The following is a 24,417-nucleotide window of genomic DNA, read 5'->3' on the forward strand; positions in this document are numbered from 1 at the left end:
CAAGACGTACATAGATAATCATTTATAAAAAAACTAAAAAAACTGCAATAATTATAAACACTTCATTAAGACCATTATATCTATGCTACATCAATCTGTACAGATTTAAATCATTGAGAGACATCAAAGATTTCCAAAATCGGCTCTGGGGGATTCCTTAGCCAGCAAGGGGCCCTCCAATAAAGGGAAGCGAAAAATGACAATATAAAATTCTAAAACATGTGCAATTTTGATAGAACAACAATAATGCAATTTTATAATGATAAATTATTAAATAAGGTGCATCATATAGCAGCAACAGCATTACAGCAATCGTAAAGTTAGATCCTATACTGGAAAGGTAAAATCCTGAATAAATACAATTTAGAAAATTACAATACCATAGCAGTGAGGTTCTGTAGCGATCCGAACCCGTGATTTCGGTATCGTAGTACTGACACGATTTCGGTACCAATGAACCGCAAATGATCCATTATATGCATGACAGTGTTTTCGCTACACAACCAGCATGAATTCACTGAGAAATAGGGCATTCTGTTGTAAAGTCATGGCATCCATTTTAGTTACGGCATCCATTTTGTTTCTTGCCCTCACATAGTCAATGAACGGGTGATGACCCCGGCAGAGTCACCTTGTTAAGGACACGTAAGCTCGAGCCCCGAAAAAGGCTGACGCTGCATGACTAGGCAGAATCAAGCTGCCTCCCTTGGCTGAGGCCAGTCCTGCTATACTGGTTCCCGTGTCCGTTGTCCTTACTGAAAGGCCGAAGATGATAGCCATGCCCGTTTATGATCCATAAACACCTCATCCTACTTTTCAATCCTTTGCACCTGGCTCTGCTCCTCTCCTTCTGGGCTTTTACAATGGGGAGGTAACGATTTTTATAATGGGGAGGATCGGGCAAAGAATGGAAAACTGACAAGGGGACCTGATCGAATACCGAAAACCTATGATTAGTTATTGTTTGATATCTATTTACTGTTTGTTTGGGATACCGGGTTGGGCATGAGAAATATTCGTGTAATGTTGCCTAAAGACATTTTTCGTGTATTTAAGGAACAACCCACTTAATGCAATTTGAACAGTCTCGTAGATTCTGCCTCTGTGTGGTTCCTATGACTTCTGTGTCCCTGCAGTGAATAAATCTTGGTCTCTGACGCCACCATCGAGAAACCCGCGTCTGTTTATTTGTGCACCGAGACAGGAAGGAACTCAGGGGTCTTCGGGTGTTGTTTCCCTGACACCTCTGGACTCTTAAAAGTCCAGAACCTCAGCAGCACCATATGTTTTATATAAAGTGCATCGTAAAGCAGCAAAATCATTTCCCTTAGGACCTATAAAACCGAATTTAGTGCAAACAGCGATAAGATAACAACAATCATAAGTATATATTTTCCACAAGAGAAAAATAAATACAAAAGTTCGAAGACACATAAGAGCTTAAAGCTTTAAAAGCAATATAATAAGAAACCTGATTAAATGCATAGCCAACCATACTCTGAGATTAATTAAGAAAATGTAAAATATAATCATAAACTCCTTAAAAAAAGTTTAAAAGTTTTATGCATACTATTTCATTTTTTGGACAAAACAAAAATTCGAGCAGACGAAACATTTTTAATGCCATTCTGGATAAACATTGGTCGAAGCAACCTAAAATCGAGATGAAGTCAAAGCTGGACATACAAACAAAATATGATCAAGGTTCTGAATACCCCAATTACAGAAGTTGCAATTTTTTTCACCTTTCCTATTAGGTAACCAATTTACAGTTAAATTATTTAGTGGTAAAAGATTCATATGGCAGAGAGTGATCCACCGGCAAACACCGTGGCTTAAATTCCAGGAGATGTACTTCTGGGGAAGAATCCCTGACTATTGTTTCCAGTCCGGCCTTTGGTCTACATACGACGACATCCCTCTGATGGCCAATTATGCCACTTGAAATCTTTAAAAAAAAATCTGTGAGGGAAAAGGACAGCACAAGATCCTCGTGCACATTAAAATATTGCAGTGCCAAGTAGAAATCGCTGAAGAAAAGAGTTTTTATACATTTGTCCTGCAAATACTTCCTGTAGCAAAAAACTTCTCAATGAAGAAGGATCACTGTTCTTTAACTGGTGACCCCAACCTATTACCCTAGCTAAACCTTTCATTAAAAAAAAAAAAAAAAAAAAACTTACCAAGCCAAATTCTAGCCAAATGGCGACTGTTGGGACAAAAGTATTAAGGTTACATAATTTACGGAAGATTTGGCCTTCGATCTTATCCAAGAAGCTCCATTCACTTACTGGTATTGATTCAATTGCATATAACAAGGTAGGAGGAATATTAGCTTTAAAAACAAAGCAGATGTGAGAAAGGTCTTCGACCCATGTCACTATAAAATAGGCATAAGCCGTTTGCATGCAATGTCGCTTTACAAGAGCTATGTTCAATATGGGGACTAATCTTTGTACTACTAGAAATGACTTTCCCCATATAAAAAGGTAAGAGTCTACAATCTCCAATTTTTCAGAACCAATTCTCCAATTAAAATTGCAAACTTTCCTGTTTTTTCCTCGTTTCATAACCAAAACCTTACTTTTAGAGACATTTATCATCAGAAATTGTGCAGACGTATAATTCTGTAGTTGTGACAATTTTTTGCTTAAAACAATAGGGTCAGGTCCATAATTACAATATCATCTGCGTACATAAGGCAAGGGAATGAACAGCCACCTGTCTTTGGTGCATCCCCTTCCGTTAAGGAAAAACAATCCAGTAGATCTCTTAAATATAGAGAGAACAATAGAGGTGCTAATAAGCAACCTTGCTTCAAGGCATTTTCTGTTGAAAAAAACTGAAGATAGGCCCCGAGTACCCCCCCATTAGTACCGGACACCATGTTTGTGAGTGTAGGGCAATAACTAAGGATAACAGAGTTAAAGGCACCCCCATTTTATATACCTTTTTCCAAAGAAGTGGCCGGTCAACCTTATTGAAAGCAGTAGAAAGTCTTTAAATGCAACTTAGACGTTTGTCCTGCGAAAGACCGTATATTTCTCTTTCAAACAGATGTTGTCTAAAGTGGAATGATTTTTCCTAAACCCTGCTTGCTCAATGGGGAGAATTTTCTCCTGTACTACCCAATCAGTAAGATTCTGAAAAACACTGCGAGCAAAGATTTTCCCCACTGCGTCTAATAAGGTTATTTGCCGGTAGTTACCTGAAGATGTCTTCCGCCTTTTTTGTATAACGGAATTAGGATACTACCGGACCATGACTAGGGGGTCCGCCCATACAAATACCAATATTCAAACAGAGGGGCAAGATATGTTGCCCATAGTATTGGCTCTTTTTTTATGACTGACATAGGGATTTCATCTGGGCCCATTGCCCCCTGAGGCTCTAATTTTTTTAATCAGTCTAACGACTTCCTGCTTAGAAGGCGCATTATTGTAAATTGAAATTTTTGGGGAGTTCATTAGAAGAAAGTCAGGCAAAGAGGAATTTGAATTCGCGGAGTAAAGTTCTAATAATAGGGATTTCCATTCTACTTCATTTATTGGAATGGGAAGAGATTTAATCCTAGTACCACAACTTTCTGCAGTTGTTTCCCAGTATCGTTTTGAGTTATTTACAGAAGCAGCATCCTTTAATTGAACCCATTCGTAGTCTTCCTTTTTTTGTTTTAAAGAGCGTTTTTTCCATTGTCTTTTCCCCTTTAGTAAACATATTAGTCTATTTCGTTCAGGAGAATCATTCAAAAACCGAGCCCTCAGTAATTTGCTTAAATCCTTATTTATTTGAAGTAAGGGGATAAAACCAGATGTCTATTTAATTATTGTGTAAATGGATTTACAAGACATAACCATACTGTTTATACAATGGCTATAAGATTCCAGTAAAATATTTTGGAGGTGATCTAGATATTCTGTTACTCTAAGCTGCTTATCGCCTATTAAAATAGTTATAGACTTAATTATGAAACGGCCAGAGGATTCCAGTAAATTCTGCCATTTGCTTTGTTAAAGGCTACCGCTTATTCTTAAAATTCCAAGAGCTCTCCCCAACACACAAGATAACTCTATTTTTAGACTAATCAACATATGGTCACTAAATTGATTTTCTAAAATTTCTAAATTTGATCATCTATTAGAAAAAATCAGCCGAGGTAATTACATTATCAATAATGGAGCCACAGTTTGGTCCCTTATGTAAATTTTTCGCTGGGATATATTTTTCTAGTCTCCCATTGACTACTAATGCCTCCAAATTTCTTAAGGCCTTCTAATAAAATTGTTCCTCTTATCAGTTTGAGTATGATTTGGGAATTGAGCAGGCGGTATATTTAATGCTTCCTCCTTAGCGGAGTTAGCAAAAAGCCCCATACTATGGGTGGAAACCTTAGCATTCAGGTCCTTACATTCCGAGTTGTCGAGTATAGACGAGACGAAGGCAAGCAAAGCTTTTAATAAATATATATTGGAGAAGTACGGTGGAATTTATGCATTTACAATTAAAAGGGACTCCGAGTTAACAGAATCTTCCTTGGTCTCTAGCTTAATTGCCTGAAATAGATTAGAGGCAAGTGGGATTGTTTTAAATGTCCATTTGAGGCTAGATCCAAGCAAAATTGTGATGCCTCCTTTCGCATGTCCCCTGCTCACCGGAAGCGCAGGGCGGCTCAGCACATAGTAATCTTCCATGGACCAATTCGTTATAATCCAGGACGCTTGAATACATATTATGTCGGCGGTCTGTTCTTTCAAGAACAGCCATTTGTTTTTGTTTGTGCTTAAGCCAGCTGCGTTCCAGGAGACCAATTTAACGCCCTTGCTAGGAAGAGTTCCCAAACCTTAGGCCACCTGAAGTATTTGTATTCAGGGCCCCTGCCACCCAACTTCATTTCTTATTTTCATCATTAACAGATAGTACTCCGCCACTCTTTCTCTGGTTGGAGGGAAACTTCTTCCATCCTTGCTGAGAGAGAAAAGTAATATCCTTTCTCTTTCCAAATGGTGAGCATCAAGAGACGATAGCTCTTGTATGATGGAAAGCTGCCTATTAATGGACTCTTTTTCAGGGGCTTTCTCCTCATTGGGGACCAGAATATCAATACTACAGCACCGTAGTTTATCAGAATTTGAGGTAATTAAATGGAATGTTACCTTGGAGCTAAATATGACTCTGGCACCCTCAAGATTGCCATGTTTTAAAACTTGAACCAAAGCCAAATCACTACTCTGGATCATTTTTAAATCATATATGTCAGCGAAACAACTCAATAAATAAGACATTTATATATAGCTCATAATCAAAAATAAAGACAAAATCCAGCGAAAGGGGTACAGATGGCTGAGTGCTAACATAATAGCCTCCCTTAGACAATTTTCTAGGATTTTAAATTACATTACTGCTAATAGCAGATGAAAATAATACAGCGTCGGGATTCAAACTACATTTTGCACCCGATGTAGTACCCTGGATCTTCAATATTAACTTCTTGAGACACCGAGATTGCAGTACTTGAGTGTGTTAAAGTCCGTTAGAGAAACTTCCACTTGAACTTCTACCCTCTTCTGATCTTTTACAGCAGGGGTCGGAGGTAAAGTTAGATTTATAGTAGGGTCGAAACTAATTTGTTAAGCCCTTTTCTTAATCCTCCGGGTGTTTCCTCTTTTTGTTATCTTCTTTCTACTAGCGGATTTTCCTTCATTTTTTATGTTTTTTTCTTCTGATGGGATATGATCAGATATTAGTACCTTCGTAGTAGGATGAACAATTTAATTAATCCCCGTTTTAAAAAAAAGAAAAAACAAAAATGGATAAATTTTACGTTCTACAATAACTTTGTTCTTTCCTGTAATCGGGAGAGGTGAATTAGCAGGGGGGGACACAAGAGCCTTAGCCTCAAACAGTTGCTGTAGTGAAAAAAGCTGAGATTCATCAAATAAATCCACACTTTCTTTATCTTCATATTTGGGGAACCAAGGGACATGTCCACCTGAGTACCAAAGTCCCAATGATTCAGATTTGTACCAAAGCTTGTTTGGGTAGATTTCATTAGGATAAGATTAAATACCTGTGTGTGCAAAGAAGGGGGTCTCTAAACAAAATTTAGACTTATCAGATGAAGGGAGGGAAACCTTACCGATTGGCTGTATATGGTCTGAGAATATTGATTTGGTCAATGACAGAAGTGAATCCAGAATATAATCAGAAGTGTTTACGGATCTTTCCATAAGAGCTAAAATAAAAGATAAGACTCTTTCCAGACAAAACAAGGATTCCGACATCAATATTTTATCATCAGACTCCTTAATTGGGGGGTCAGAAACCAAAGGCAAATCGGGAGTGCCAGAGGCTCTAGAGCTTATCGAGTCCGCTCCACTAGGCATACTACTGAAAAGTTGCATATTAATAGAAGAACCTGGAAGATGAACTTGGGAGTTTGGAAGATGTGAGAGATCACAAGTACGTTGCTTAGGAAATTGCGAAACCCTTGAGGAATGATTTAAATTAATATTTAAGTCAGGGAGTGTAAAATCCTAAAATATAAGGCCATCCACTCTAGACTCAGAACATAAATCAATAATGGACTGAGACACGCAATTCTTTTTTTTTTTCCAGTAGAGTGAATAGTATTGATTTTACGTGAGGAGCCTTCCACTCTGATTTCAGGACTTACTGCCTCTCTTACCCCATCCATTCTACTTCCAAGAGAAGAAACGGTAGTTAGCAGTGTAGATTCCACTGTTACTTCTGCCTTTTGTAGTAGAGATTCAGACGTAGGCTCCAAATTTGCCTCCTTATTTTGACTCATCTTTTTTTGAGAATAAAATGTAGATAGCATTAAATCCTTTTCAAGTATTTATCTGTACTGACATTCCTCAGTGGGTTGGCTTTTGTTTTGTGCATGCTCTTACAAATACCAATTTTCCTGAGTGCAGTTTTTTTGCGGTCATAGATCTGTTCTAAATAAGGCTCAAATTAAATCTGTAGGCCTATAAAGCACTATATAACGATGAAACTGCTGCACCACAGGTTCGGCCAGTATTGTACCTCCGAAAGAGAGAGTAGGGCACACTAGCGAGCCGCAAGCCACACCCAGCCTGGTTGGGCCGCTTGCACGGGCTCACCTGGGAACAACACTCAGCGACCCCCGTTAATGGGGTCGCGCTCTCACTTCCCCGCGCATTCCTGAGGTTCCCGCCTACAGCACAATCAACAGGAATCTTCAGGAAACGCGTCTCAGTCTGGCAGTGTGGCAGTCACCTCTGGCATAAATCCTCGTATGCCCTTGCCTCCTCACCTCCTTGCTGCTACTGCTGCCGCTTACCACTAGCGCCTCGCATGCTGCAGCGGTGGCAGAAACAAACTGATGAGCCGGCGGGCTGACAGGCTGCAAAACCTGGAACGGACTCTCCACGGTCAAGGAGGACAAGACCGTAGAGCAAAGGCAGTAGAAGTTCTTTGCCATGTGTACAAGAGAGCAGGTCCAGACATTCAAGGGTCTTCCCAGGTTACAGACAGCAGGTTCAGTATTCTTTTATTCTTCCTCGCTTCCAGGAGTGCTCTGAAGTGAGTGCTGCGTGCAACATTTGTGGCTGGAATGAGCTAATGGGTGGCAATGGTTTCAGGGCAAGGCCTAACCCATGGGGTAAAAATTCCATGGGCCAGCCCTACCCAACTTGGGCATTTTCAAGATGGTTAAAGTCTTCAGCCACACTGAACGGGGACTGAGAGCTCCGTGGGGGGGGGGGGGGGAGGAGAGAGAAAGAGGAGTGTACTATGATAATCCTAATGCTCTCCCACTTCTAACACTGAAATACAGTTTTTGCCAACCCCTGTACCTTCAATACACCCACAGACAGAAGTCTGGTAGGAAAAAAAAAAATAAATAAAAAAAAAAAAAAAAAAAAATAACAATAAAAAAAAAAAAATCGAGGTTTCCAGCAACCAGACAGCTAAGAACTGTTTTGGCTTCCAGTTTACCCTCCTTTTATGTGCAAAAACACTACTAGAATTTTAATCTGTACTCTACATAGGAAAGCTATGCCGGTCACAATGAAAAATAGCTTTTGGGGCTAGTCATTAAAAAGAAATGTTAACCATATATTTCTACATGTCCTAATTTTAAATACAATTCACCCTGCCTTGAGGACTGCAATGCCAAGGGGTGACTTATTAATATTTAAAAAGGGAGATTTTGACCTGTCTAAAGGGTTGATTTTAACAGGTCAGACTGCAGTTTTTACACTACTACAGTCACTGTACAGTGGCGAGCCTGAAGCCATGCTTGCAATTTCGGTGTAGTGGATGGCACAATAGGTGTTGCAGTCCTCTAGTGGCATGTAAACTGCGAGCCCCGAGTATATCTTGCACTACCCACTGGTCAGTAAATTAAGTATACCAACTAGGAATATGCTAATTTGACCATATTTAAAGGGGGAGCGCAGGCACTTTACTACTGGGTAGCTGTGTTAAAGCGCACAGACTACCAACAACAGCAAAAATATAGGGTTCAGCAAAATGCGAAAAATTGAGTAGTGGTTGTGGATAGTGGATAAGGCAAACAGTGGAGAGAATAACATGAATATGGCATGTGAAGTGCACACGGGAGCATTCATGGATAGCAAATAAAGAAAGCAGTTTCAAGAAAAATAATGGAGTGCATTTGGAGGATGGAATCTCAATGGTTGTTCATCAGCTAAGAAGATTTGAGGGTGTAAGGTTGGTGTTGAGGGGGTAGGATTGATATGGAGGATGGTTTCAGAGGATAGAAAGGGGATGTAATTGGTACCCAACCGGTGACAAGGGTAATCAACAAATGTTATGCAGAGAGCGATATACAAGACAAAGACTTGATGAAAAGACTGGAGAGAGAATGAAGAGGGCTGAGAGTCAATGGGAAGGGGGGAGATGTAGATGGCATACAGAGAGTGCAGTGTGGATGTAGTGTACTAAGAGCAGAGGTAGTATCAAGAAAATAGATAAAGCATCCATGGAAAGGAAATGCATAGGGTGGGGGGGAGAATATAGATCTTCGATGGTTGATGCCAAAGGCTGAGATTGGATGAGAACGGTGAAGCACAGCTGTAGAGAGTTGACAGAGAGGGGGATAATGGATAGTAAAAGTAAAGGGTGGAGAGCAAATATTGAGTTCCCCAATGAAGGATGAAGAGCGAATGTGGAGATGAAGAGCGAAGGGCAAATGTGTAGTGGTACCTGGTGTCGAGTGGATGGTCAAGCGGTGGGAGGGAGCAAATTTACAGTATGGTGAGGGAAAATGGCAAGCAGATGAGGATAGTGAAAGTAGAACATGACGACAAGAAAGGATGCAAGCTGTGGATAATGCACATGGAAAGAGGATGTACAACCTGCATATAAGATACGGTGAGGCTGTGTGAAGAACAGATAAAGAGGGAAGGGTTTGGACGGTGGAGTCACACGTGCAGAGTGGAAACATGATGTGGAGGGCATGAGTACCAGATTCAAACTGCATGTTGAGGGTTCAGAGTAAGCCTGGGTGGAGTTCTGTTGGGCGGAACTCCATGAAGTGACCAAATAACTAAGTTGCGCAGAGTTCCACAAGTAGCCTAGTGATTTAGTGAATGCCTTTCTTTCGCGGTGGGTGTTTGTCCCACGCTGGAAAATCAGAGCGAACGGCGCCATGGCAGCGCACGATGGCGGTACTTCTTTCTGCTGCTCGAGTAGATGTTCTACTCGAGCAGCAGATTCCTCAATGCCAGCGTAAGGTTTCTCAACACGAGCAGTAGCAGCCATCCGCGATCGCATGCGTAGAGAAATATCACTGAGAGGTGATCTGGAGTACGATTTTCCTCGCTCACCAACTTAATGATGGCGAGCAAGGAAAAAAAACTCTGCTCGGCTGAGTTTTTCAGAACCCTGCGCGCTACGTAGAGTGAGAAAAAACTGCGAGTGGAACTTCACACCCAGGCCTAGTTCAGAGCAGATGTGGTGGCTGTAGAGTGGATACAGCAGACACAGTGAAATTAGAAAGCCAGTGTAGACAGCAGATAGCGAGAGTGACCAGAGTATGTACAGGGCAACTGGTAGATGTCGTGCAGCTAGAGGATTAAAGCAAATATACATGGCGGAAAGACGAGGTGGGGCTTGGAGAACTGGTATAAAGTGAGATATAGAGAGGATGTAAATGACATACAATGGGTGTAGTGTGGATGTGGTATGCAGAAACAGGACAGAGTGGATGTAAATAGATGATGGAAGGTGAAGAGGGACTTTGAATGAATGAGGGTGCAGAGCTCTTTGAATGAATGTGTGGGGCAGAGTAAAGATGTGGAGGACGAATACCAAAAGGTGGACAAAGGAATTGTAGAGTGAATATTGCAAATGGACTGTGGCACAGCCAAAGTGTCAATGGTCCTAAAGTAGAAAGTGAAACTATGCCCCTATCCCCTGTTTAGGTAGTGAAACATAGCCATAATTAGGGTGAAGAGGGCCATCACACACCTGGGATGCCTTGATACTATATCTGCTGTACTACTGATGGCTATGACCCTGTACAAGGAGAGTGCACATGAAGTGTGGAAGGTACACCTAGGGATCACAAATTAGGGTAGAGAGCATATATACAGGGCGGAGCGCATGTGTGGACATTACATGTATATGGTTGACAGCATATGGGGAGCGCAGACGAGAGGAAAAGAGGATAAACAGGATAAACAGGATGAAGAGAAAATGTACAGTGTGGTGAGGGGGTTTGAGTACAGATATGGAAAATGAATGTAGCGCATAAAGTGTGGATGTGGTATGTAACAAACATTTTGTTCACCACAATAAACGTTACAATATAAACTTTTTACACTTCAGGTAAGTAATACGAGGGCACCTTTTAAGCATTTTACAATATGGATACATATTTTTTTAAGGCATAATTTTTTATATCACTTAAAAACAAGCACTGGCAAAGCAATAGGTCTTGCCTATGCAAGGTAGAGGTACTTTGTGAATGCTTTAGCCATGTTATACAACAGCCTGACTGCTGTCCAGAAGGACTGAAAGTTTATTTTAAATAAAAAAAAGAAATCTCCAACAAGGTCAGTATTGGCCATGTTTTAGTTTTTTTAACTGCTGCCAGTAAGGAGAGAGTTTGGGGTGGGAGACAACATGAAGGGCGAATGGGGCACCAAACAAAAAAAAAGTTAAGACACGGCCAGTGGTCTCCACTGCATAGCATTTTTTGTTTATGTAAGGTACAACGCAAATGCAGTATAGAGCTGAAAAATGGAACTACCTGGAGCAACATGCATGATGAAAACAGGGTGCAGAGTGTAATGTAGGAAATAGAAAGTTAACCTGCAGAAGAGAGGGATATGATGTAGTCAAAGTAGGGTGATCAGGCGTTCCGGATTTGCTGGAACAATCCCGGTTTTTGGCCCTGCAGAATTAACTAAATCCAGCACTTACCCCTGTTTAGGTCTCGGCCTGGGCAGCGCATGCGCTGTCTCGTCGAGAGATGCTGCATGCAGTATAGTAGGAAGCTCTGCCCGCTTTCCCGGCTTATTAATTGGCCGAAATTTTGAATGCCGCTTTCTGATTGGTGTTCGGCAAGTTTGTCCCGCCTCCTGACGGCCATGACTTCATTTTTGTCCCTCCATGGCTATCGGCCCCTTTACTTTCAAAACAGTTCTGTTCCCCTGCCTCCCCGTGTTCCCTGACGCAGTCCTTCACTTCTCTGGCCACCACAACCACCCCAACCCACTCCCGTTCCTGCCTTCTTGCACGATCGCAGTTTTGTTTACAATGCAATAGGGCTCGCGTAAATACGAGTCCTATTGCATTTGTAAATGCTTGTCTTCTCCTCTGATTGGCTGAGTGGATTTGCACTCTTTTTTGCCTGACCTGTCCAACACTGCTTGGTACCGGAAGCGGAAGCATGGCAGCAGTAATGCCCCCACCATCCCTCTGAGGTCGCTGGGTATTTTCACCCTTACTGAGCATGCATACCACTCATGAGACGCTATACTTTAATTTACAGTAGGTATGTTTCCTGTGACTCGGGCAGAGCGCAGCGGGGCAGGGGACCCGGGTCAGCACCATCTCTCCGGGGGTCCCTCCCTCCCAGATACAACCATGCCGCGGGTGGAGCCGGATCAGCGCAGCAAGTTCGATAACAAGGAGTTCTTCAGGAAACAGAGCCAAGAGTGCGAGGTGAGACCCGGGAGTGTGATCCTCGGACCCCTGGGTCCCGGTGCAGTGGGAGGGGGCATCTTGAGGGAAGATGGGGCTGGCAGCAGCATGGCGCGCTGTGATGAGAGCCCCTAGGGGCCCCAGAACGGACCCTCTTCAAGGGATGAGGGTCGAGGAGATAGATGGCGGGGACGAGAGCGCCTTCCTAAAACACATGGAACCTGGCACCAACAGTAGTGCCTAGAGATGATTAGAACAGTAGCGCTACATACCCCAGTGCTGCCGTTTCTAAAGTGTAACTAAGATACCTTACTCTTAAATGTAAGGGTGCTTGTGGTCACTGTGGAGATGGCTAGACGATGGGTGAAAGCGCGCCCACTCACTGACAGCAGTGGACAGAGACCACCAACACGAGCGGCTCCCAGGTAGGACTGGGTGGCTTCAGGTGGTGCTGTGGGGCAGTCGAGGCTGCAGGCGAGACTGTGGGGCGGTCGTGGCTTCAGGTGGTCCTATTTTCACCCTTACTGCGCGTGCACACCACTCATGGGACGCTGTACTTTAATTTACATTAGGTATGTTTCCTGTGACTTGTTTTCATATTGTGTATGTTTCAGTCTGTGGAAAGCGGTGTGACAGTGACGTGGTATGAGGCGCTCACCATATCGTAGCCAACTACATTAATATATGGTGGCAAATAAAGCGGGCTCGGTGACTTCCGAGTCAAATAATCTTGTAACACGATGTAATCGAACAGTCTTGTACCTTACTGTCACACCGTGAAATGCATCTTCAGGAGTTTGCGAACTATGGTTCTGTGAGTGGATTCATTTCTTAGATGTGCGCTGTCCTAACTTCCTATGCTTGTTGGCTTCTAAGTTTGTATGACAATCGGGACATGTGAGCAGCTTATTTATTGCGAAGGGGAAGAGTTTTAGATCGGCTACAGCCCCTTCAAAGAAAGAAGAAAAATAACTCAATTACAGCTCCCTTGCCTCGGTTTAAGGAACTGGGAAAGAAGTAACAAGATTTAGTAGGTCTACATGCAGGGAAACCCTGCATTAAGGTCTCCTTTAATGGCAGCAGTTGGGTGTGGTACTTCATTAACCAGCAGTACTGTGGCAGCTGTGAAGAATGTTTTAAAGACAGGGTCTCAGGGTCTCTGCTCCACTTCAGAACCTCACCATGAGGTCATTTTGGGACTACGCCTTTGTCCGTGAATATTTAGCACACAGTAGTCATTTTTATCTTCTCCATCTTTAGTGCCAATTATATAGTCAATGCCAAACACGATAAGTACACAACTCTTAGTTCTGTGTTCCTTGTTTTTTTTTTTTTAATGTTACTATCGTAGATTGGAGGTCAGAAGGAAGTGCAAGTCCATACATTTACAAGTGCGATTTTAGTTGGAGTATTTTATTTTTCGGGGAAAAAAAAGCATCGCATCTTGTGTTACTCACCATCAGATGCATTTATAGATGGACTCTGAAGTATTTAAAAAGTATTTTCATTGATGCAGTCGGAAAACGAAAACACCCCCCCCCCCCCGAACCAAACCTCTAATGACACTGTGTAGGAAAACCAAATAAACCCGACCCTTCCATGAAGAGGTTCCTTCGTCATTACATCCACTCAGCGATCTAGTCATCCTCCCATCCACCTATTCATTAGCATTTCACCTTTCCATCCTTTCATCCATTTTTGATTATTTCGAATAGCCACAGAAATTCCATTGATGCATCTATTCATTCATCCGCCCATCCAGCCTCCGCTGCACCCATCCATCCAGACAAAAAGGTAGATCTCATGACAGACTGACAACCCTGAAGGGTCAGTAGGGCTGCTACAGAGTCAGTATCATGCCCCTAACACCATACCAGCCCTACTTGCCTCTCACGGTCGTTCATTTGTACATAATGTTTTCTTGCTTATATGGAAGGTAACAAAAAATGCTTTGAAAACTTTTTTTATAATAACTTCTTAACATGCTGCACAGCAGCCACAATGCTCTACAACAGAGCTTAAAGACATCGACAAAGCCACTAGCTGCGGATAAACACTTCTAAGGTCCCAAAGCCGAGACCTATTGGCTATGCCAATGCTTGTTTAAGAGAGGAGTGACAACCACTTTTAGAAGTTTTAGTTCAGGATTAGGTACTAGCCGCTTCAGAAAACAATTTAATTATCACTTACAATAGTCTGTCTAAACTTATTTCCCTCGGTGCCTCAGTATGTGTTTTTCTAGCTTGGTGAGCGTTGTCACTCTGCGTCCCTTGGTCGACGTTAATTAAAGTTCTATTTCGATTTTACTGTTATAATCATCATAACCCAGAGAGCAAAATGTATTGAGAGAAGAGAGCGGCATGTTAGAAGGTCTGCGAGGAAAAGGCATTCCCATCCCTTCTATGGAAGAAAAAAAATGAAATTGGTCAATCTCTCACCAGCTCCTCACTCACCTCGTTTCTCTCTATTTCACTACACCTTTCCCTCCTGCCAGAGAAAAGGACTCTGTTTCACCTACTGCACCTTTTTCCGGCTTCTATTTCAAATGAGACACCTAGAAATGCTGGCGTAACTCCATCGGTTACAACTCTGCACCCGCTGCTCAGCATTTCCCTCGGATTCAGCAACAAGTCGACGACACACAGCTGCATGGGTTGAAGGCACGGAACTAATTGCAGGCGTGGCCTGAACAAATCCCCTTGCTGATTGGATAAACGGCACGGGAGGCGGGCACAGATCAACAAAATGTAGCTGCATGAGAGCACTTGCCCATTTCTTTTCAACAATCTTTTATTTAAAAAGAAGAACATATGAAAACAATAGCAAGAATGTATCTAGCATCTAAAAGAGTGTGAGTCGGTGTCTGGACAAAAATATATCACCTTCATAAGGGTTCAAGGGTTGTTTTTTTTGTTTTTGTTTTTTAACATATGCAATGACGTGTCTGTGAAAGTTAATAACAATAATATTGTGTTTTTATACAGAGCTGTCTCCGAAAGTCCATTACTATATGTACACGAATAGTTTAATTAAAAGTCACTTATTTTGATGATATGAATTTTCAAAAAGTTTGCGACTTTCAACAGCAAGTTTAATTAGCCTTTGTGTTTTATAGGAATCACAGCTTTTACATGTACGCCCCCTCCCCCAGGCTCATCTAGTTCTATATATTGCTGACATGTCTACTTAGGTAATATAAGGTGCAGAGGCGCAACTAGAGCCAAATTTCGTGGGGGCCTGAGCAAAAATTTTGTAGGGGGCTGATCAAAAATTTCGGGGGGGGGCTGAACTTTAAGCAATAGGCAGAGTGGAGCTGCAGGGGCTCTTAGAAGGGGTGAAACAACAGCAAGGCCTTATTAACATGCAAATGGTCTTTTAAAGACCTGTGAAGTGCTCGGGTGCGGCTGCTTTTTTGCCCGGGAAGGTGTCTCATCCCGGGCTGCCACACACGACGGGGGGGGGCTGAAGCCCTGTGAGTCCAATGGGTGTTGCGCGCCTGATAAGGTGGCAATATAGAGGCAAACCTGTATCAATACGTGCTGTTTAAGAATAATTGTTGCCCATTTACATCTGTGTGAGGAGCAGGCGGGTGCTTGGACAGATCGTCTGGCGATCTTGCTGCATTTTTATTGGCCCATTATAAACAGCAAATATAAAAGTATCAGTCACCGTCCCCCCACTTAACTCCGCCATCTGCGTGCAGCACTTTAAAAATAAATGTATTCATACAGGCACTTTAACAGACATTGTGGTGTATGAGCTTTTAGGATCACCCCTCCCTCTTTCAGAAATTTGAAGTAGTCGAGGGGAATTGAGCCAAGATCGTATGGGTACACCCGGTTTTCTATGCAGTAATGCATTGGGTGGTCACCCACAGTACATTCTGGAGTTATCTTGCAAAAGAAACACACCACTTAACATACAGGCAGTGTGTACTTCTAACCCCACTCTGTGTCATCATTTACTGGCCTTGAAGCGTCCACTCATTGCCAGAGGCTCAACGTTAACAAATGCGGGCCCCACACTATTAGCGCTAGCAGTGCCCTATACAACACTGGCGACAAGCGAGTGCCGTCCCGTCGCGTATGGTGTCTTGTGGCAGCAGCGTAGTGTGCAAGAAGGTGCGCAGTGCTCTTACCACGTGCAACTCACTGATCAAGCCCACCAGCTATCCTGCTGCATGAGTGGGCCATCCGTGCTGCATACAATGTGGGAGAGCAACAGCAGGTGCTGGTGGTTCTGGCGAGGTGAGGTTTTCTCTCTCTCAGTCCCCTACTAGTAAGGGAGTGGAGTGGTGGGGCCAGCTCTGAATCACAGAGTAAATGAGTGGAGAGGGCATCTTACCCTGCTGGCCAAAGCTAATGCCTGTAGCAAACCTGCATTGTCAGCAAACACTAAAGACATGGCAAAAAGACTCTGATCACATGTAACCTATCTGGAGAGGGAAGGCACTGAAGGTGTGGCCTGCAGGCCAGGTGGGGGTAAAATAAAGGAAGAAAAGAAAATAGGGACATCAACATACTGACTAGCACTGACAACCAGGTACTTTAGTCCACGCCGTAGCGAACATACCAGCAGTGGAGCCTTGCACAGTGGAAGGTGCCCCGTCAGCACAAGCACTGCGATGGAAAGAATGGGTAGAGAGGGTACTACTCTATTTCGAAGCCACCAAAGTGGACAACTCCCAGAAGAGAGCCCTGTTCCTACTCTTGAGGTGAAGGGATATCTATAAAATCTCCAAGTCACTCAATGAAGCTGCTCCCAAGACACACCTCACCCTCATAGCGGCACTTACAGCGCACTTCAAGTCGATGGTGAACCAGGACTATGAGAGGTTCGTGTTTTGTCAAGCAAGGCAGTATACTGAGGACTCTATTGATGTATTCTATGCGTGGCTAAAGGAACTTGCCAGCACGTATGGCTTTAATGATGAGAATGAAGATATAAGAGGGCAAATCATTCAGGGTTGTGCCTCTGCCAAACGGCGCGAGCGAATACTGGAAGAGTTAGGAAAGTCTCTAGCTGACATCCTCACGCTAGGCAGGACCAAGAGACTTTCCAGAGTCTGAGCTGCTCACATGGAACAGCACTGCAGAAGCCAATGAAGACTAAACCCATCAACAGTGCGTTTCAGAACCCTATTACCAAACAGGCCAGGAGAGACGGCACCAAACCCCAGACCTGTGGCTACTACGGGCAACCTGCTCATTACCCATTCGAATGCCTGATGCGAGGCAAGAAGTGCATGAGGTGTGGAAAAATCAATCACTTTATGAGAGTCTGCCTGTCAGGAAAAGAAAGTGTAAAGCGTACCACTATGAATGCCCTACCTGAAGTGCAAGAGAGAAGCAGCGACATGGATGATGATGAAAGCTAGGAGCACACCATCCATTCTTTTTAGGTCAAGCCTGAGCTAGCATGCAAGCACTGCTCTGGTGATCTTTTGTAGGTGGAGTACGGAGGAGAATCCCCACCCATATTTTTCATTGGCTTGTGTCTTTGTCCTTCGTAAATGCTGGTGTTTGATTCCTTAATAGACTTGTTAGTCCCTCCTTAGTATGACAGTGTCGTAATTTGTATCCTCCCATGGCTACTGGCACCTTTACTTGGTTGTTACACAGTACATGTACTTTTTTTTCTTTATGGAGCTTCTCCTACATTAGGCACGACAACGTGCTTCGCTTACATTTACTTTCACTTTCGAAGCAGGGACAATGGCGGACGTTGTTTGCAATGCCATAGGTCTCGTATTTAAATGCAAGACCTATGGCATTGCAAATATTTATTTGTTTAAACGTCGTTAGCACAGAAAGGAAAGGAATGTGAAGACAGGAGGCTCCGACCGAGGTGTTCCTTCTCTCCTTTCCTCAGAGTGCCGGGGAAGCCACAACATGGAAACATGGTGTCATTTGTGGGGCACTACATCATTTCAAGGGTAGGAAGGGTGTGCGGAGAGGACAGGGCATCGTCTTCGGAAAGAGCAAAGCTTCACACAGAGCTTTAGGCAGGAATTTGAGGTGTGAAAACAAAAACCTCTCCGAAATGAGAGCTGTTCTTGGAGCCTGTGCGTGCCCCCTCACACAGCATAGCCTGTCTCTGAGCAAAGGAGCCCCCACTTCTGTTGCATGTAGATTTCTGCCCCCGTTCATGTTTCTGGATTTTATTTTTAATGCCCTTGGTATGTCAAAATTAAAATTCACCTGAGACACCTCCCCCAACCCACACCACACACTTTAACCCCACCCACGTACTCAGAACGCAAACATTTTTATTTTCTGCCAGAAGTGATTTATATCACCTTGGGGGTCCTCAGAAGTTGGCAACATTTTTGTTGTTTATTGGCTTCATTGTAGTGCTGAAATCTGTTTTACAGAAGGATCGTCAATGTCATTTCTATTGCGAATCTAGAGAAAAGCATCAGCAGAGATGTAATCGTTTTTATTGAATAAGTAAATGGGCGTAATAGTTTTTATTTGAACATACACAAATAAATAGATTCCGCTCTATGAGATATGATAGGAGTGTGTTCGGTCGCTGTAGTATGCTTAAACTAACAACTAGTGATGCTTTTTCTGGCTGGGCACTTTACTCGGATTGCTATCACCTGTCTCGACATTCGATAGACAGTTCCTACTTTTTGGGGAGAAAATTATCATTCTTCTCAATTACCTTTGATTTAACAAAATTTTAAAAAAAGAGTGTGCTGCATATACCTTAACCTCCTGCAGAAATTTCCATTACATCAGCAAAATATTTTTGTGTGTTTTATCTTTGGCAGCTCACTTATATTTCTCACATGCCCCAAATGCCCCCGTATATAGTCTGTAAGCACTCTTTACTTTATTGAGTTTCTCTTACTACAGGCCGGACATGCGCTGCTTAAGCTGAAATCGCTTGTGTTTTTTTTAAGCAGCACGGCCACCCCGTAACACAGGCGCCTGCTTTCAATCACTTTAATACGCTTTATAATGTGTCTGTTTCAACCCCCCACCCCCAATAAACTCAGTTTAGAAATGATTAGCGAATTCAGTCATGTGAATTTCAGGTAGCACATCATCCTGTGCTAATGGGCTAAAGCTGACAACAGCACATCTGTGTACATTTCATCTGTACTAAAGCCACCTGACAGGTTGTTTTCAAAAGCCTGCTTTATTAACACCACAACCACCACCACCAATACCCCCACCACCAATACCACTACCACCACCACTACCACCACCAATGCCACCACCACCAATACCACCACCACCACCAATACCACCACCTCCAACAATACCACCACCTCCACCAATACCACCACCACCAATAACACCACCATGAATACCACCACCTCCACCAATACCACCACCACCAATACCACCACCACCAATACCACCACCAATACCACCACCATCAATACCACCACCATCAATACCACCACCATCAATACCACCACCACCAATACCACCACCACCAATACCACAACTTATACCACCAACACCACCACCAATACCACCACCACCAATACCACCACCACAAATACCACCATCAATAACACCACCACCAATACCACCACCACCACCAATACCACCACTACAAATACCACCACCACCAATACCAATCCCACCACCAATACAAATTCCACTACTAATGCCACCACCATCAATACCACCACCACCAATACCACCAACACCATCACCAATACCAATACCACCACCACCAATACCACCACCACCACCACCAATTCCACCAACACCAATACCACCACCACCAATACTACCACCACAAATACCACCACCACCAATACCACCACCATCAATACCTCACTACCAATACCACCGCCACCAATACCAATACCCCCACCAATACCAATTCCACCACCAATACCACCACCAATACCACCACCACCAATATCAGTACCACCAACACCATCACCAATACCACCACCACCACTAATATTACCACCACCACCAATACCACCAGCACCCCTAATACCACCACCACCAATACCAATACCACCACCAATACAACAACCACCAATACCACCACCACCAATACCACCACCACCACCAATACCACCAATACCACCACCTCCAATACCTCCACCAATACCACCACCAATACCACCACCACTACCACCACCACCAGCAATACCACCACCACCAATACCACCACCACGACCATCAATACCACCAATACCACCACCACCACCAATACCATCACCACCAATACCACCAATACCATAACCTCCAATACCACCACCACCAATACCACCCCTACCACTAACACCACCACCACCAATACCACCACCACCAATACCACCACCATCAATACCACCACCAATACCACCATCACCACCAATACTACCAATACCACCCCCACCACCAATACCAATAATACCATCACCACCACCATCACCAATACCACAACTGTCACCACCAGAAATACAAATTTCACCACCAATACCACCACCACCAATACCACCACCAATGCTACCACCACCAATGCCAACAATACCATCACCAATACCACCACCACCCCACCACGACCACTACCAATACCACCACCACCAATACCACCACAAATTCAACCACCACCACCACCAATACCACCACCAATACCATCACCAATACCAGCACCACCAATACCACCACCACCAATGCTACCACCACCAATGCCAACAATACCATCACCAATACCACCACCACCCCACCACCACCACCACTACCATTACCACCACCACCACCAATACCACCACAAATTCAACCACCACCAATACCACCACCACCAATACCATCACCACCAATACCAATACCACCACCACCAATACCACCACCACCATCAATACCACCAATACCACCACCACCAATACCACCACCTCAGCGCCTCGCTCACTAGTAATAGCAGGGGAACTGTACGAGGCCGGAGCTGCAGCCAAGACCATCCCTCCCTCCATGCCTGCCATAAAGCACAGCCCGCCCTGCACCAGGAGTTGAAGCCAGGGCCCTACTACAGCTGGAGTGGTTTTTTTAGGCTAAAGATAGCGATGACATTACGCAATGCCACACTGCACACTCAAATCACGGAGAGGGCAGGAAATATCCCCCCTTCCTGCTCTTCCTCCTGAGCTGCAATAGGGTAATCACAGAGCGAAAGGTGTTAGAGCACTTTGTTGGTGTTTATAGCTCGGATCATATATAAATCTCACTGCACACTTAGGGGCCGATTCCGATTCCGGCCGCAAAACGAACCGACCGACACGGAACCGGACCGGATACTGACCGACACGGACCAGCGCCGTAAGACCCGTGCAGTACGATGCAACGCGTGTGAATTACAACCGACACGTACGGAATACAAGCCGTACGACCGAGCCGTAGGGAAAATTGTGATCCGGCCGGACAACCGACGTGAATTTCACTGACCGACACGATCCCGGAATGAACCCAACCGACCCGTACCCGCGATGTCCGATCCGTGCAGTACGATGCAATGTATGGAAACTCAGATCGACTCGCACGGAGACCAAGCCGCACGACCGACACACACAGAAAACTGTGCCCACAAGCAACAGAGACCTTCGCGACCGACACGTATGAAACACAGAAGATAGGCAGCGTGAACGAAGCGGAGAAGCCCGCACGAGACAACATCAGCGTCCGTATCCATCAGATGAATGTCTCCTTCATGCCTACAAAACCCAAAGGAAAAAAGACAAAAAAAGGACCAAACAAGCAATGACAAAGCCAATAAATACCAAATAAAAAAAACCTGGGAAAAAGACACACCCACAACTCCAAATATATAAAGGACTACAATCACTACCATCATCCCTTCCAAACAGGAGACACAGCCAGCAGCAAACACCATTACACAGCAACCACAGACACACTGACAACTCACCCATCACACAACTCACACACCATCAGCACCTCATCCAACATCACACACACATACAGCCAGCAAAACCAACACTAACCCACCCTCACTTGCACCCTCACACACACATCCCTCACCATCACCACCAATCACCATGCCCCCAAAGAAGAATCCAAAGTTCACAGAAAGTGAGTTAGAAGTGCTGGTAGACGAGATCATCAGAGTAGAGCCACATTTGTTTGGTACATTGTTCCAAAGGACCTCCATGTCACAGAAAACAAAGATGCGGGCAAGGATTGTGGACAAGGTGAACGCACAAGCACCAGCAAGGCGCACAAAGGACGATATCCAGAACAGGTGGTATGACGTATGCAGGAGGGTCAAGCAACTCATCGAAAAAGATCACGCCCTGAGTCAGTGCACCGGCGGTGGCCCTCCTGCCAAACCAGTCTACTTCAGGACCTGGACAGAGAAGGTGAAGGACATCCTACCACCAGAGAGCGTCCATGGGCTAATAGACATACCAGAGCCTGGTAAGTGCACAAAAATACCCAATATTGTGTGGCAAGGGGACAGTGAAACCATGCACAGCAAGCAAAGCTACAGTAACCAATAGATAATCAACCCAATATGTGTATGCCAGTCAGACAAACACAATTCCTGCCATCTCATAGTGACTTGGAACTGTGTCATGACATGCACCAACCTACAAACAAATAGAGCAAGGCAGTGGCACAATGCTAAATAGACACTGCCAGACAGTTTGCCACCACAAACACACTACCTCACAGTGCAGCTGACTGACAGAAAGGAATTGTGGGGTTGCAGGTGAAGTGAGTGTATCCAAAAGCATGATGGGGTTTGAAGTCACAGATAATGCTCCCCCTCAAAATTGGCCCATCAATACCTCCCTGAAACATGCCCACATCCCAGGGAGTGGAAAATGACTGACAAGATGGCTGACATTGGGTCCTGCTGTGGGCAGCAAAAGGCCCTGCTAGGGCATGTGCGCAAATCAGAAGCAGGACACCACTGACTGACATCCTGAAAGACAACTTGAATGCCCTCCAATGGAAGCACGTTTCATGGTGGGATGTCTGGCCGGGTGGGAAGGAGGACTGACAGCTCTGACCATACTTACCAGCATGTGGAGACACACACCCCCCTCAACACAAACTCCACACAACTCACCGGGTAGAATGCATTGACCCACACCTCTTTGAAACATCACCAAAAGATACCCCGTACTGGGTGCAGCTGTGTGAAGCACAGGGGCTCTCTTTGGACTTGTAGCCAAACAAACACCAGGACTTCACAGTCAGCCATCTTGCCATTGCTGTCACACCCCCTCACAGGGAAGCAGAGTCAAGAGGGAGGAAGTATGGGCATGCTGGGAAGGGGGGTGTAGCCAAGAGTATGATGGGAGTCGCAGTAACAGACAATCCACACCCACCCACATGGCCCAGCAAGTTCCAACTGAACCATACTCGCCCCACAGGGAGTGGGAAGGGACTGACCGGATGTCTGACACTGGGCTCTGTTGTGGGGAGCACAAGGCCATGCTGGGACATGGGCAACAACAATATCTAACTCTGTCTGTGACAAGCTGGGAAAAAGCAGTGTACAGGCAGGCATCTGTTCGTACAGTAGAAAATGTCATGTTTGTGAACCATCGATGTATGTAGAAACATAACTCACATTGTGTGTCTCTTTCAAACACAGGTGGTGCTGGGGACCCAGCACCCAATGAAGAGGATTCCAAGGCCCAGACTCTGGTGGACACTGAGCTCTCTGGTTTGACTCTGTCTCTGTCCTCTTTGGATGACGACGACCAACCTGGCCCCTCCGGTGTGAATCATCATGCAGCACTAGCAGCATCAACATCTGCACCCCCTATACCCATGCCTCCAGCATCTGGAAAACGACAGGGCACCCCCACCAACACGGACAGACCAAGGCCACTGAACACCCACAGCACAGGGACACAGGACCCCCCGGAAGCTACAGCAAACACCACCAGCAACACCACCCAAGGAGTCCCAGTGTCACCTGTGCGTCCTGCCGCTGGTCCTGCCCGTGTGGATAGGGGTACTGGGAGAGGTGGGAGGCAGAGGGCGCGCCTTGCAGAGGGGTCTGGACTGCATGATGACCCCCAACTGGCACGCATCATAGATGCGTACCAGGATAGCACAGGAGGATTTGGCAGGTAGTGGGGATCCTCAAGGACATGCAACAGGAGCAGGCTGGCCACCATGCCCACATGGAGGCCAAGTGGGATGCCCTTACTGCATCGGGACATACTCCAATGCCTCCACCAGATCAACACAAACCTGTCCACACCTCCCTGTGTGGCCACAACATCTGTTGCAACACCATCTGCCAGCGCCACAGGGAGGGAGG

General features: G+C 44.7%; 1 long non-coding RNA gene across 2 annotated transcripts in view; it reads right to left on the reverse strand.

Moving 5' to 3' along the window:
• LOC146776269 (uncharacterized) overlaps positions 1-14,848 on the reverse strand; it is a 130,486-nt gene extending 115,638 nt beyond the window's left edge. For both annotated transcript variants that reach the window (XR_014972154.1, XR_014972153.1), the window contains exon 1: positions 14,613-14,848. This is a non-coding gene — a long non-coding RNA (uncharacterized LOC146776269). The remainder of the gene's footprint in view (positions 1-14,612) is intronic.
• Between the last annotated feature and the right edge of the window lie 9,569 nt (positions 14,849-24,417).

Source organism: Triturus cristatus, chromosome 12, assembly GCF_964204655.1.
Source record: "Triturus cristatus chromosome 12, aTriCri1.1, whole genome shotgun sequence".
Classification (NCBI taxonomy): domain Eukaryota; kingdom Metazoa; phylum Chordata; class Amphibia; order Caudata; family Salamandridae; genus Triturus; species Triturus cristatus.